This window comes from Antechinus flavipes, chromosome 2, assembly GCF_016432865.1.
Source record: "Antechinus flavipes isolate AdamAnt ecotype Samford, QLD, Australia chromosome 2, AdamAnt_v2, whole genome shotgun sequence".
NCBI lineage: Eukaryota > Metazoa > Chordata > Mammalia > Dasyuromorphia > Dasyuridae > Antechinus > Antechinus flavipes.
In genome coordinates, this window is record NC_067399.1 from 470,904,869 (window position 1) to 470,921,547 (window position 16,679).

Below are 16,679 nucleotides of genomic sequence, written 5' to 3' on the forward strand. Positions count from 1 at the left end.
ATGTGGAAATTTCAAAGAGGCAAACTTCAATGTAAGGAAAAACTTCCTCAGAATCACATGTATCCCATAAGGGAATAGGTTGTCTCAGGAGAAACTCAGTCCTGCTTTTCCATAGAGGTTCCTTCATAGAAGCTTGAATAACCACCTGTTGAGGATGTCTTAGGGATAGCCTACGCAAGTATTGAGTTGGACTAAATACTGCCAACACTCCTTCCAGCTTTGAGATATTCCTCCATTGAAATTCATCTGATACTTTTCAAAGAGAGACTGCTTTCACAGGGATTAGTTCTTCCTCACATCCCTACCCACAGCCGATACAAACCCGGCTTGGCACAGCTCCAGAGCAATTGTTTCTATGTTTTCTAACAAGTCTATATTGATAGACTTAACCATCCTCTGGTAGTTTGCAAATTGAGCTGCTAATGATTCACTACTGATTTTTTTTTTAAGACTGGGTCTCCCTTCATCCCACACTGGAAATTCAGCAGCCATTTATCAGTCCTGCCCCACTGTTGTGCTGAGGAAGATTTTGTCTGCTTCTTTTAACAGCTTTTCTTTCGCTAGCTTTTTTTTCTAGCCTGGGCCATGATGACCTTCCTTAGACAGTCTGGTAGCATTCTGCCTCCAAGGTTTTATCATTTTGGTTTCAGATCCAGTGAGGATAATCAGTTGGCTTTTAGTCCTACCAGACCCAAAACTCCTGAGCCTAAGAGATCCATCAGACTCAGCCTTACCTAGTGCCACCATGCCCTCACAGATTCTTTTCTGAAACATAATCTTCAATTATATCCTTCTTCCTCTGCTTTTCTAACTCACTGTCCATCTTTAGGGGGTCATTAATCTTCTTCACACCTTTTTAGGTAGCTTCTGGTGCCATGTGATTTGGCAATATTTCCCTCCCTGAATAGATCTACCTTGTCTAACGGCTAACTTTTTACTTCATTATCTGGGTTTACATCTCATAAAACTACAGGATCTGGGAGATTGTATAACCCAGTGGAAAGAGTCCAGATTCTGGAGTAAGAGGACTTAAATTCAAACCCTGACCCTAACTAACTTGGGCTTGCTTGGTCCTCATTTTCCCTTTCTGTAAAGTGGAGGGCTTAGACTAAATGACATTGGAGGTCCCTTCTAGCTCTAAATATGTCTAATCCAACATCTGCCTAAAAAGACACTCCCAACAATTTCTCTGAAATGTTGCCATTTAGCTTCTGCACAAAGCTCTCCAGTGATGAAAACTCAAGGCCTTTTGAGGTAACCCATTCCACTTTGAGAAGTCAAGATAAAGTGGACAGAGTTCTAGATTTGGAGTCAGGAAGGCCTAGGTTCAAATTCTGTTTTAGGCTGCATGACTTTGTTTAGACAAGTCATTCATCCTCTCTCAATCTCAGTTCCTCATTTCTAATGTGGGAGCTGAGCTAGATGGCCTTTATGGTCCTTTCCAACTCTACCCTTATAATCCAGTGATTTCTGAGCCAAAACCAGCCTCTACAAACCAGGCCCACTGGTCTTATATCACCACCACAGGGCCAAGTGAATCAAATATTTCCATGCTTTCAGTATCGTATTTCATGATGAACTTTTGCCCATTGTGCATTTTAGCATGATAGCCGAGGTAAAACATTCCAGCCCCTTTTGAGCCTCATGGGGGAATTTCTTGTTCATCCCCTGGGGTCAGCACTTCACTGCTCTCCCAAAGTGGTTCTGCTTTAAAAAGCAGTTCTTTTGATTGTTCACCCAGGCATAAAGCCAATCTTCACCTGATGTGATTTCTTACCATCCCAGAGGGCCAAAACTGGGCAGTGTTTCAGACTTTGGCAGGAGGACCGGCTGCTGCTCGGCCTTTGGCTTACTTGTCTGCCTGCTCCCATTGTGGCCCCAGGCTTCCTTCAGGTCCTTCTCTTAGTGGCTGAACAAGCCAAATGCTTTGTTCCATGGCACCCAGTGGGAAATCTGGGGAATGCTTGCCCTACATCTGCTGAAATCTTTGTTAAGAAGTACCTTTTGTATGGCTAAAGGACTGCACTTGACAGAGAATCCCCTTGACATCAGTTTATCTTTTATTGCTGTGCAGAAGATCTCTTGGAACAGGGACACGTAGTGGATATTTGTGCTTCAATTACTTCAAGACTTCAAGATTTTTAATTTCTGCTGGTGCTTCTTCTACCAGGGAAGATAGCAACCCCATCCATGCCTCCTCAGTGGATGATTTAATGAGTTGCTCTGGACAAAAAGAATATCAGTTGATTCTGGTCACACTCTCTGTGCTCAGGCCATGCTGGTGGTCCTCAGGCCAGATCTGTAGCCAGACCCAGACTTAAAGGCTCTTTTCATTGCTAGAAATTGCTTTCCATGGGGAAAGGGTTCTGAGTCCCAGAGTCCTTCCCCAAAGATATCAGGCATGTGTCTTTCAAAGAATATGTGTTAATATTGGTCGAGATTTCAGGTATTTATGTTGAAGAGTCCTGGTTCAATAATTAAAAGAAATGAATCCCAAGAATACTCTGCCAAGTTAATCATCATGGCTGATTTTTGTCTTACAACGTTGGCTGTTTTCAATGGACAGTAATGAGCATGTTTACTTTTATCCTTTTAACATTTATTTGGTGAATTGGGCCTCAAGGAAAATAATTTAATAACATCCCTATCGTCTTATGAGTAGAGAGAAAGTCAACTTTCATAGAAAAGATTGTCTTTTTCTGATTTCTACCCCCCCAAAATGTTAAATAAATAAAAACAATTCAAAATGTTTTCCTTGGCTCTTAATATTGAAGCAATATAGTCTTAAATTGCTGTTCCACGTCGTGCTGTTAGAAATTTCCATTCTGCACAAACTTTCTTTGTTTGCTTCCTCAAAATCAAATACATTTTGACAAATTCTCATGACTGTGTTTAAATACTTAAATGAGATTTCCATAGGTCTAAGGCATCATACAGTCCCAAATGGAATGTCTCTGAGCTCATGGATTGGGCCTATGGCATGACCTCACTGTGGGGAGACGCTGCCGTATTTTGTGGGTCTCCACATTCCCTTGAAAGATCATGTTGCAAGCTTCACTGTGTGAAAGGACTTTAATAATTTGGGAGGAAAAAGACATGTTTGGACTGAGGTGGGAAAAAGAAACTCATATACCAGGCTAAGAGTCTAAATGAGGGACTTGGAATTTTAAAACCTGTGATCTGTGAAGGTTGTACCCTGTCTTATTTCAGTCCTCATTCTTATAGTTTCCTCAACTATAAAATATAGATAATAACAACACTTACTTCATGGGGTTGTTGTGAGGATAAAGTGAGAAAACAATTGTAAAGCTCTTAGCACAAGTGCCTAACACACAATAAGTGCTTTATAAATATTATTCTTATTATTGTAGCTATATACATACATATATGTATACATATTTGTATGTATGATTATAATATACATATGATATGATATATACACATGGTATTGATATATACATATATAACATATATGTAAATGTATATTCTGTACTATATTTTGTACTATTTGCTTTACCACAGATATATACACACTGCTTTTTTGGAGAGCTGGGAATAATGCACACTATACAACTGAAAATTATTCATTCATTCATTTAATCAAAGATATTTGTTAAATTCCTGCTATGTTCAGAGTCCTGGGGGTGATGCAGCTTATAGGTGAGAAGTAATCTTTGCACTCATGGAGCTTATAATTTAGTAGAGTTATAGGACACAAAGTCCTATAATTATGTACAATAATATACTATAAGTATTATGGAGAGATGTAAACAAAGTTTCATGAAAAGTCCGAGGAGCACTTAACTGAAAGAAAAGATAGCAGAAGATTTCATGAAGAAGGCACTTAAAAATAAATTTGAATTGAACTGAATAATTGAACAAGGAATTGCAAAAGCAAAGAAGAGAAAGAAGTATATTCCAGGCAGAGGAAAAGACAGCATGCCCTCTACAATGAAGCCCTCTTTGGGGCTTTGTGTTACAAGCAGGAGTAGAGGTGCTAGCATGAGACATGGTGGGATGCATTTTACCATTTAGCCCTAAGATTCCCTACTTGGCAGCAGCTGTGTAGACAGCTAGTAAATTGTTGTTTGAGACTGCTGATTTAATTGTTTTTTTTGGTGATGTCATCTAAGAGTATTTAGTCTCTCTGAATTTATGCTAATGGTTTGGTTAAGTAGGAAGGAAAGAGCTTCCACCAATGTGAGCCTCTATCCTTTCTCCATATGCCTATTGTGAAGCCAGGATGGTCTTACTTAGTTGATTCAGCTTATTAAATGATAAAGCTTAATGGATAAATGGATAAATAAACCCCTGGCCCTTTATAAAATGGAATGCTATAAAGCTATAAAAATGGTCGAGTATGAGCTAAACAAAAAAATCTAGAAAGAAGTTGATGAAATAATGCCAAGTCAAAAAAGCAAAATAAGAAGAATGAAGTACACTCTAACTATAATTGCAGGAAGAAATGTAGATTAGGATAAATGAGAGGTGTGTGTGTGTGTGTGTGTGTGTGTGTGTGTGTGTGTGTGTGTGTTGGAGAAATTAAGGGACTGAAAATTTTTTTTAACTATGCATAATTATTTCTATTGATGTTAAATTCCTGTAATAATTTTAACTTTAAAATATTTTCCCCCTCCTAGGGTACCTACATATCAATAGGGAGCTACCAATATCTATTCTCTTCTCACACTTCCTTGCAGATGGTGATGGGAGGATTGGCTCCTAGAATTGTCAAGTTCTGCTCAAATGATCAGGTTTTGAATATGAACCCAGTGATAGTCTATATTCCTAACAAGTAAGAAATAGGATGAATAATGAGGGGGGGCTCATCTCCAGAGGGTTGACCACCAGGGAGTGAAATTTTGGCCATAGCCAGTACTTTGCTGGAATAGTTTGCTGAAGACATGAAGGGGCTTTGATCATTACTAGTAGAGAGAGTGCCCACCCGAAGGAAATAGCAGACCTTTTGAAGTATGGAAGAATGAAGTCTTCAAAATACAAAAGAATAAATCACTTTGGCAGGAATTCAAGTCTGATTTCACTAGGGAAGAATATTTGTTTGTGGTCCAGAGGTGATCACCCAGAAATAATGAGTGTTCCTGATAAAATGCAGCCCTCTGCAGCAGAATTGAAGCAGATAATGGAGAAACTGGAATCATTTGGGCAGCACTCATAAGAGCAATTCCTTTACCACTCTGAACCTTACTTTCCACATCATTATAATAAGCGTTTTAGACAAAATAATCTCTAAAGTTTCCACCAACTCCAAATTTTGTGAAGAAAGTGAAGGCATAGTTTTCAGGGGAATAAAATTTATGATGTAGTATCTGATCTCTGGTTTTCAGTTACATTTGTTCTGATTTTGTTACTAATTATGCCTCTGAGGAGTTTACTACAGAATTGTTCAAGCAGGACATGATATGAATTATGAAGCTTTGTTTACAAATCTTACAGAGAAAATGTAGTCTTTAGTGCATGAGGAATAAATGAATGAATAAATATTTTTTTTTGCTCTACAGAATTCTTTCTCTGGGAAAAAAAAAAACCTTATTCTTCCCTGCTAAATATATTCAAAAGCTCTCTTTCTTTCATGATACTAGGTCTCTATAATGTCCTTTCAGAAATCCAGGTGTCCATTGCTTAAAGAGAGATGTAAAGTGATTCTACTAAATATCCATCCATTCATTCATAGAATCACAAAATTGGAAAGGAATTCAAAAGTTATCATTTAGTCTAACCTTGACCTGACCAAGTATTTCTTCTGAAATATTCCTGACAAATGGTTCTGCTTGGTGGGGAGCTTACTACCTCATGAAGCAATTTATTATATTTTCAGACAACTCTGATTGATTGATCCATTTCTTCTAGAAGCATTTATTTATGTATTATGTATGTTAAGAGCTCTGTGCAAAGATCTGAGGCATGTAAAAAGATTAGGGTAGTTCTTGTCATGGACTTCATAGACTTCTGGGGAAATTTAGTAGTAGTAGGTGGATCTTGCAGGCAGAAATTTCTTTTAGACAAAGACCCTTCTCTGTGTTTGTAGAACTCTAAAATGTTCATTTAAAGAACACTTTTAAAATTAAATGTTTTATATCTCAATTAAAATAATTAAGCAAAAATTCCTATAATTATTCTCTCTTGAAGGCAGATTGGTATAATGCACAGGAGGCCAGCTTTAGACAAGAAAACTCAGTTTTAGGTCTGGCATACACTAGCTGGGTAACTATAGGTAAATTATTTAATCTTTCAGCACTCACAGACAACTCTGTAAGTCTAAAAATTGAAGATGAATTGATGATCTGTATGAGTCAGTGGAGTTTCCACACCAGGAGTTCTTTTTTGTACACATAGACATACCAATACAATCTATCAGACCATGTTACAAGTGTAATTACAGGCTTCCCTATAGCTGAATGGTTCATATGTGACACCTTTGTGATCGTAACAAGTTTTTCCCTTCTCTAAGTCTCAGTTTCCTCATCTGTAAAAGGAAGGACTTGAACTACATAATTTCTAAGATTCCTTCCAGCTTCTAATATTCTCTGACTTTTACTTACTCAGTATTAGCAAATTAAGATCATAAGGTTTATAGTGGGGTGGGGGTGGGGGACATACTAGAAATCACCTAATCTAAATACTCCTTTTATAGAGGGAGAAACTCTGACCTAGACAGATAAAATGAGTCTCTCAGCTAACAAGTAGCACCCTCCAGTAAAAATTTAATGCTCATCCTACCATACGAAGTTGTTTTTCCCTGCCAGACTCTTACTTCTATACGCTTCCCTTTTTCTTTTGTTAAAACTAATATTAACAACTCACATTTCTAGTCTTTATAAAGCACTTTCCTATCATACACAGCTTTCGAGATAGATTGTACATGAGTTATTATTCCCATTCTACCAATAACAAAACTGAACGTTAGGATTAGAAAGGTGTTTGCCCTAGATCGTGAAACTATTATAATTGAGCTGAGAATCAAGCCCAGGTTCACTGACTGAAAAGCCAACGCTCTTTCCACAGCAACACATTAATGTGGTAATGAGACTTTAAGAAACTGCCCTTCCCAGAATAACCCCAGATGACACAGTCTCTGGCTCTTCTCCTGTCTCTCTTGCAGTTTCTAATTTTTCTTAATTAGCTACTACTAAAGCAGTTTCTTTCCTGAAAACTATTAATTGTGAGAAGAAAGACAGACATGAAAGATGCCCATGACCAAAGAAGTCTGTTGATGTAGTATGTTAGGGATTTTTCCTTGTATGAACTTGGTGGATTCTTCAGAATAGGTTTAACCACGGATTTCACCCCCGCCCTTTTTTTGAAACTTAATCTAAAACAAGTTAGGCAACATGGGTCCAAATACAAGCTCAGTGATTTATATCTATGTGATCCTAAGCAAATCATTTGCCTTCTTTGTCACTCAGTTTCCTCTCCTGCAAAATGAGGGGACTGAATTGGATTTCTAGGATCCATTGCATTTCCAGCATTCTAAGATCATGTCATATTCTGATATATCTCTTCTAACTTTCTGTCTTCCAAGATCTTTTTCAGCTCTAACATCTGGTGTTCTCAAGTCCCTCCCAACTCAACATCCTGTGATGCAAAGTATATAAAGTAGCTGAACATCAAGTGCCTTTGGTAGATTAAATGTTTAACACTTGTTGAAGAAAAGCACAAGCTTGAAGTTCTCCTCTAGGGAGGACCTTCAAGAGAAGATTTTGTCCTGGAGAGTGGATGCCATAGTTGTTATCTGCTGTGTTGGCTAGTCATTGGGTAGAAGCGCTATACTCTGAAAAGATGTGTTTGGGTTGGAAAATAGTTTAGAATTGTACCTAGTACTTCCTGCTATGAATCAGTATTACCACAATTCTGTGGAAGTGACCACTGGGCTGCTTTCCAAAACAAAGTGACTGAAGGTATTGGGAGTCCTTATGAAAATGGGTCTTCTCCCTCCCAATAGCTGAATTAGGGAGTATGGGAAATATTCAAATATTCAAATCTTATCTCCTTGCAGAGGGGATAGGTTAATGAAGAGGCAAAGAGAAGATATCGAATAGCAGAATCACAAAACATTAGAGCTGGAAAAGGACCTTATAAAATAAACTTACACCATATCAGAACTGAAGTGGATATTAGAGACATCCTTTAGTCTAACTCTCGTATTCTATAGGGCCAGAAATAAGCAATGACTTGTCCAAGATGGCAAAGACAGTTAGTGACAACTGGCTTGAATTGGGACCTTTGTGGCACTGACCACCGAGCTTCCATTCCACCACCACTTTTCATCCAATCACAAACATAAGGTGAAGAGCAGTCATTGATCCTAAGATTGAGAACCTGAAGGATCTCTAGAGAACATCTAACCCTCTCATCTTATAGCAGGAGACAGTGAAGAGCTCTTTAGAGATGTTCTGTTTTGAAATAGTATCTGGCACAAGGAGATTTCAAAAGCTTTTCTGGCTCCAGTGCGCTCTGTTGTCTCATTTTCAGGCATGTAGAGCAGAGAATAGGACCTCCCCTGTTTACAGCTCACATACAGTAGCTTCTGGATGGGGACACAAGGACATTTCCCAGATAGCATCTTTGGGCTATGCTTTCTTGGGATATTTAGTCAGCAAAGTTTGACCAGTGAGTCAGTGGGCAAAAACACCATGTTTTCTCAGAGTACTCCATTCTAGGGAAGCCCTTACCAGTGGCCCCTACTTTGAAGCCAATCACCTTGGAAGGGAATGTGGAAAGAGTTTGCTCAGCTTTCCCAAGTGGGTTTTGTTTGCAAGAATTCAGAGCTTGTCTGGGGATTCGCTTTCAAAATAGTAAGTTTGATACTGAGGATAAGCAGAACTTTTCTTCCAGCCTTTGTCTTGTCTTGTGCCTAAACCCCACCTTATCCTTGCCTCTCCCTCCCCACCCCCCACCTATTCCAGCTTCTGTAGCTAGCTCTGTACCTGGAGTCGAGGTTTGCACCAGAAAATTCTTTAGCAGACAAAACAGAGTTGAGGCTTTATTGGGGAACACTAGAAATCACCCACAGATGTCAATTCACACTTTGTCTAAGAGCAATTATTAAGCACCTACTTTGTGCAAGGCCCCATGCTGGATTCTGGCCATGGTGTTTTTCTTCATGTATTCTGGTTTCAGAAAGACTTCAGAAATAGCCCCATCACTCCCTGAGCATTTCCTTTGCACACCTATACCCTAACTCTGTGGGGGAGGGGGAGAGTCGCCAGCTTCTCCACTTTGTTTCAGGACTGCTGTTTGCCCTTTTAGGGGGTTACTCCACTTTTTCAATTTGCTAAAGTACCTTCACCAAACCCTAGAATGTTAGAGCTGCAAGGACCTTAGACTTCCTCTTCTCATGAGGAAACTGAGGTTCAGAAAGAAGTGCCTTGAATACGGTAAGTCAGTATCGGTGCTGGGGGGTTAGGGGAGTTTGAAATCGAACCTAGTTATTCTCAGTCTAAGTCCTTTCCTCCTGAGTTTGCCCCACTCTACCTCTCCTTGTATCTGGTAAGAGTTTCATGTTTCCCTCCCCCTCCTCCCCTTCCCAGAAAGTTGACTGAAGTCAGAATTGCCTAGCTGTGGTCCTACAGAGTGGAGCAAAGTCATCCCCAGGGACCCCCTGCCTCACTCGGTTAGCATCCTGGGAACCCCCAGCCTTCTGGCCACCGCTGCTGCTACTTACCTACTTTACTCCTGCTTGGCTCCCTTATGCCACTTGAAACTTTTCACATGCTTTTTCTCCAAGGATTTCCTTAAGGGAGGGCTTTCCCCATGGTCCCTGGAAGCTCCCTGGAAGGCTGGATCAGACTGGTGCCCCAGGAGGGAGTCTTTGCAACCACCCGGGGATCCCGGAGCTAGAAGCAGGGCGGGGAGGGTCCGAGAAAGGTTTTTAAAAATCAAAACCTGGAGTCTCTTTGCTCAGGTGGCCGTCCTTTATCCTAGAAGTGTCCTGTGTAGCACTGCACGGGAAGCCTTCCGCCCCATGCCCTGGGCCTGGGGGGTGGTGGGGTTGTCCTAGGGCCAGACTCAGCACTTCTGGGCTAAGGCTTTGAATCCATCCTTGGGGCTAGGCTAAAGCAGCCTCATTTGAACTTCAGCTCCTTTGTGGAGGATTTACATGCCCGAGGAGAGGGGGGAAAAACGTTTGGTAAAGCATGCGGCAAGCAGGCTGCTCCTGGTTGGTTCAAGTCACATTTCTCCACCCACCCATGAAAGAAAGAGCAGCCCCAGAGTGGGGCTGAGGGCGTCCCCTCAGCCACAGACCTGGAGACTGCCGGCTTGGGCAGAAGTTTAGCTGGGTGATGTCACAGCTCCCTGCAAGCTTTCCCAACGCCTCTGGTCTGCTGGAGACCGCCTCTGGGCCGGCCTGGGACCGAAAGCCCCATCCCAGCCACCACTTCCCCCACCCCTCATCTCCTGCTAGCCCCGAGCTCGCTCCCCTCCCTCTCCCTCCTTTCCCCCTCTTCCCCTCCCTTCCCCTAAAGCTCCCAGCTGCTCCCCCTTCTCCCTTTCCTGCCTTCCCCCAGCTTCTTGGCAGACTGCATTACACCGCACCCGGCCTCCTGCCCCCCCTCCCTCTCCGGCCCAGCCCCCAACATTGGCAGCAGCTTTAGCAGCACTCTCTCCTGGATAGCAAAAGGGACAAATGGCTCACAAAGCTCCCACCAACTAGCTCATAAGAAGTTTGGTTCAGTAGAGGGCAGGAGTTGGGGGAAGGGGGCTGGGGTTACCCTTTGGCTTATGTAATGTGTTTGGATTTTGTTACATTTTTCTCCAGATGTTTTTCCAACGGTTCTGTCTTAGCGGTGCTTTGGGCCAGGGTGCTCTCCTTTTTAAGAAAAAGCTAGAAATCTGAGACCATGTCTTAGCTGATTCTGAGGAATAATACCAGTACAAGCATTAGTTCTTTGTCATCCAGCTCAGAGTACTACTACTCTGAAAAGTAGTACTGAAAAGTAGTAGGAAGAGGAAGACCTGGGATAGGAGAGAGTAAGTAGATCAAGTTCCCATTCCATTTATCAACTCTGGGTACATCACTTCATCTCTCCAAGTCTCAGTTTCCTCTCCTGAAAAATAGCAATACGTCTCTAACAGCGTTAAGGAGAATTAGAGAAATTGTTACTATCGTGCAATTGTATATGCAAAATCACATGTACAAAACCATGTAACAACACTAATATATAAGGATGAAGGGAAGGGAGGATGGAAGGGAGGAAGGAAAGAAGGATGGAAAGAAGGAAGGATGGAAAGAAGGAAGGGAGGGAGGAAGGAGGGAGGGAAGAAAGAAGGGAGGAAGCAAGAGAGGGAAGAAGGAAGGATGGAAAGAAGGAAGGGAGAGAAGGAGAGAGGGAGGGAGGGAAAGAAGGAGAGAGAGAGGGAACGAGGGAAAGAAGGAGGGAGGGAGGGAAAAAAGGAGGGAGAGAGAGACAAAGAGAGGAAGGAAGGAAGGAAGGAAGGAAGGAAGGGAAGGAAGAAAGGATGGAAGGAAGGGAGTAAGGGAGGGAGGGAGAGAAGGAGGGGAAAAGGAAGGAAAGAAGAGAGGAAGGAAGGGAGGGAAGAAAGAAGGGAGGAAGCAAGAGAGGGAAGAAGGAAGGAAGAAAGGAAGGAAGGAAGGGAAGGAGAGAAATATGGAAGGAAGAGAGAGAAGAAAGAAGAGAAGGAGGGAAGAAGGAAGGAAGGAAGAGAGGAAGGAAAGGAGGGAAGGAGGAAAGGAGGAAGGAAGGAAGAGAAGAAAGAAGAAAGAGAGGGAGACAGGGAGGAAGAAAGGTGGGAAAGAAGAAGGAAGGGAAGGAGGGAAGGAAGGAAGACAGGGAAGGAGGTAAGGAAGGAAGGAAGAGAGGAAGGAAAGGAGGGAAGGAGGGAGGAAAGAAGGGAGAAAGAAAGAAAGAGAAGAAAGAAGGAAGGGAGGGAGGCAGGGAGGAAGAAAGGTGGGAAAGAAGAAGGAAGGAAGAGAGGAAGGAAGAAAGGGAAGGAAGGAAGGAAGAAAGGGAAGGAGGTAAGGAAGGAAGGAAGAGAGGAAGGAAAGGAGGGAAGGAGGGAGGAAAGAAGGGAGAAAGAAAGAAAGAGAAGAAAGAAGGAAGGGAGGGAAGGAGGGAAGGAGGAAGGAAGGAGGGAGGGAAGAAGGAAGGAAGAGAGGGAGGAAGAAAGTACTACCATGGGTAAGGTACTTCCTTCAATAGTGATGCCATTACGAAGAAAAAAACAGGCTGCTGGAAAGTGATCTGTCGACAAACTTGTTAAAGACAAGTTTGAAAATCAAAGCTAATCCAGACAAAAGTTTGAGATGAAGTTAACAAAATAGACCAGAACCCTTTGCCTCATTTCACAATCGGTTTTCATCTGTAAATCATATCTGCAAAACAAAACCAAAAACATTGAGAAAATGATTTAATAAAACATGTATAGGTCTGAGCTTAGAGTAAGTTATTATTCTGAGCTATGATTATTTTTTATTATTATCAATGATTTTATTCTAAGCAAGTTTATATCTTGGGGTCCAGGTCAGCTCTCTCCCAAATCAGCTAGTCTTGCCAGTTAATTCTCCCTTTCTAGATTTTGTTTTTCCTTCATATATTTTCTCTAGAAGCCACATTTAACTTTGCTTCACGTCAGACAAGTGATGGAGCTCTCATGTCGAACATAGAAATGCTTTTCAGGCCAACATTGGTCATGCTGGAAAAGTCACACTTACCTCAGTTTGGCAAAATCTCAAAGGTTGTGAACAATGGGTCTGCCACTATGCGTGTAATTTGTTGAGACCTCTCTGCTCCCCCACTGGAAGGTGATGAGGTGATTAAGATGGCACCTAGCCCATTCTTACTAAGACACCCAGAAAAGTAGTTCAAGATTTTTTACATTCTGATATTGATGGATAGTGATTTAGTGAACTTGCCACCAGAACACGGAAGTTTGCTTCCTAGCACAGAATTCTCCCAGCTGCCAAGTCACTACATGTTGGCACTGAACTCGGAGAATCACAGAATATTAGAGTTGCAAGGAACCTTAGCAAAGTAGAAGGTTAGCATTGCAGTGAACCCTAAAGCTCATTATCCAACCTCTTCATCATTTGGGGGAGGAAACTAATGACCTAGAGAAGGGAAATGACTTGTTTAGGATAGTCAGTGTAAGGTTGGGATCAGAGCCATAACTAGAGTTGGACAATTAAAGCTTTTCCCCAGGGTGCTGAATTTTAAAGGGTCCTTAAAGCACTTGCAGTCTTCAGTGATGTAGAAACAATGAAGCTTAACACTTCCTTCTTTTGTCAGTCAGCAGCACACCTACTTGCCTGATTAAATATCCTCTCTAAAGTCTTACAAGTAGTCTAGATTCTGGATCAAGATTTCCAGTGAGGAAGAACCCACTCATTCTATACCAATGAACAGTGTTAATCATTAGGAATGTTCTCCTTGTAATGAATAAAAATCTTCCTCTCTGTTAATTTCTACCCTCTGAAACAGTATCTTTCTTAATACTCATTCATTGTTCTTTCTGGGTTCAAGGAGAAAGTGTTATCCTCCTGCCACACTATATATAAATAAAGACAATCATAGTCATCATCATTGTAACTTACATCTTTGAAGATGTTGGTCAACTCTACACTTTAAGTTCCTTGAATGCCCCAATTGTATGTCTCCCCCCGGCATGAATTTGTGGGAGGGAATGGACAAGAGTGGCAATTTTGCATCATTGTGAGCAATACCTCAATAATGAAATATAGATTTGGTGAATCTTTTGGAGTTTCCCTCCATATTTGGAAATATAGTAAGGTTCCAATTAGTGCAAATCACAAAATCCATGAGGTTTTTGTATTATTTGAACCCACACTATATTAAACCAGAGCCAATTACCAGGTTTCACATAATTTTACTCTGAATAATGTGAATTTGAATACATGCAACTACTTTAGGGGTTTCATTATTCTCATTAAATGGGACCTATAAAATGCTTAAAACACAAAATGGGAGAAATAACATTGCTTGGTATGAATGAATTTTGGTAAAAATATAAATGATCCTACTCTAACAGAGGAGAGAGGCTTAGAAAACAATAAAATACTGGTATCTGAAGGAGGTTTGGAGTGAGGATTCTATTGAGAGAAAGAAAATCTTACTAAAGGAACTGAATATGACAGGATCTTAAGTTATGGTGATAGAAGTGACTTCAGAGATCCATCTGTCAAAGACTAAGTGCTTAATATAAACAGCACTGGACTAAGCCTTGGTGATAAAATGAAGGCAAAAACCATCCCTGACCCCAGGAAGTATACATTCTTATGTCGAAGGAAATAGTTTCTTCACCTGACCCTTTAACACAGATGTCTTTTAAGGATGTGTTCTAAGTCCTCTTCCCTTTCTTCCCTCTTCCCCTTCCATTTCCTCCCTTTCCTTCCCTCCCCCATCCCTTCCCCTTAATTTTACTTCTTCACCTGACATTTTAACACAGATGTCTTTTTTTATTATATTATAGCTTTTTATTTACAAGATATAATGCATGAGTATTTTTTCAGCATTGACAATTGCAAAACCTTTTGTTCCAACTTTTGTCCTTCTTTCTCCCACCCCTTCTCCCAGATGGCAGGTTGACCAATACATGTTGAAGTATAAGTTAAATATAATATATATATATACATACATGTTCAAACAGTTATTTTGCTGTACAAAAAGAATCAGCCTTTGATTCTCTGTACAGTGTACAATTAGCCTGTGAAGGAAATCAAAAATGCAGATGGACAAAAATAGAGGGATTGGGAATTCTATGTAGTTGTTCACACTCATTTCCCAGAGTTCTTTCACTGGGTGTAGCTGGTTCAATTCATTACTGCTCTGTTGGAACTGATTTGGTTCATCTCATTGCTGAAGAGGGCCATGTCCATCAGAATTGATCATCATATAGTATTGTTGTTGAAGTATATAATGATCTCCTGGTCCTGCTCATTTCACTCAGCATCAGTTCATATAAGTCTTTCTAGGCCTTTCTGAAATCCTCCTGTTGGTCATTTTTTACAGAACAATAATATTCCATATTCCATAATATTCATAAACCACAATTTATATAGCTATTCTCCAATTGATGAAACTCCATTCAATTTCCAGTTTCTGGCCACTACAAAGTGGGCTGCCACAAACATTCTTGCACATACAGGTCCCTTTCCCTTCTTTAACATTTCTTTGGGATATAATCCAAATAGAAACACTGCTGGATCAAAGGGTATGCACAGTTTAATAACTTTTTGAGCCTAGTTCCAAATTGCTCTCCAGAATGGCTAGATGTATTCACAATTCCACCAACAATGTATCAGTGTACCAGTTTTCCCACATCCCCTCCAACATTCTGCATTATCTTTCCCTGTCATTCTAGCCAATCTGACAGATAACACAGATGTCTTTCAAGGATATGTTCTTGGTTCTCTTCCCTTCCTTCCCTCTTCTTTCTCCCCCTCCCCATCCTTTCTCCTCAATTTTCCTCCTTCCTCATTCTCCTTTCTTTTCTTAAAATCTCCATGTCCAAAGCAAGACCCATTATCTTTTCCTCTAAACCTAATCCATCTTCTGATGTTACTGTTGTTAGATAAGAAAAAATCTGTGGTACCAACATTGTTTATCTCAAATGATTATAACTTTGGGCGATTATATGGACTTACATAGACTATTATAATTGTGTCCTACTTGGTCTTTACCACTTTTATTCTGTCCCACTCCAATCTATTCTTCATACCATTGCCAAAATGGTATGCTAGATACCATTTCATATATAGATATGCTAGAGTCATTCTTATGCTCAACAATCTTCCATTGCTCCCTTATACCTGTCAAATAAAATTTAATTTCTTTTGTTTGGCATTTAGAACTCCCCATAATCTGACATTGGCCCACCTTGCTAATCATATCTCAAATTATTCTCCTTTGTGCTCTATCTATGCTTTAGTCAAACTGGATTATTTTCTTCTCTGTCCACTGAATGCAGCCTATGTTCTCAAGCCTCTATGCCATGTCTAGAAATCCCTCACTTTCCTTCAAGAACTGTTGAATTTTTGTCCATCCTTTAAAACTCCAACTCATATGCCACTTCCCTCAGAATATTATTCCTCATCATTAGCAATGGTTTTTGCCTTACCCCTACCTCTCACATCTTATTTTATTTGAACCTCTCTAATATGTGCATCTTATAATATTATATATTTGGATAGAGGTATGGAATTGAAATCTACCTCCCAAGTCATACTTATTAGCTCTGTGACTGTAAATATATGTATGTTTCCTTATCTGTAAAATATGGATAAGGTGATTGTAAAAAGCAAATGCAATAATATATGTAAAGCATTCCACCGACCTTACAACACTTATGAATTGATTTTATTAATGTTGTTATTGTCATTATCATCCATGAATCTGTCTTATCCCTCAACTAGACCATAAGCTTCAAGTTTTGTGTTACTTCAAATTTGCATCTTACCTTGTGCCCAATATGATGCTTTTCACACAGTTGGTGATTAATAAATGTAGATTAAGTGAATTAATGAGCTGTCTAAGGTCATGAGGAAATATCATGACAGAGCTGGCATGAGAATACTGGTCTTTTTTCAAATATTCAAAAGTCTACCATCTTTAGAACAGGGATTAGACTGAAACATGCTATAGGCAAATGCACGGCATTTCAAAGATCCAAAAATTAACGGGACA

General features: G+C 40.4%; 2 protein-coding genes across 2 annotated transcripts in view; one reads left to right on the top strand and one right to left on the bottom strand.

The window, feature by feature from the left end:
* The window catches only part of ANGPTL2 (angiopoietin like 2), a 52,990-nt gene extending 41,711 nt beyond the window's left edge, over positions 1 to 11,279 (bottom strand). Inside the window, exon 1 of the mRNA XM_051979664.1 lies at positions 9,683 to 11,279. The gene's annotated coding sequence lies outside the window, so the exon portion shown is untranslated. The remainder of the gene's footprint in view (positions 1 to 9,682) is intronic.
* The window catches only part of RALGPS1 (Ral GEF with PH domain and SH3 binding motif 1), a 702,309-nt gene that overhangs the window by 403,454 nt on the left and 282,176 nt on the right, over positions 1 to 16,679 (top strand). The gene's annotated exons all lie outside the window — the stretch shown is intronic.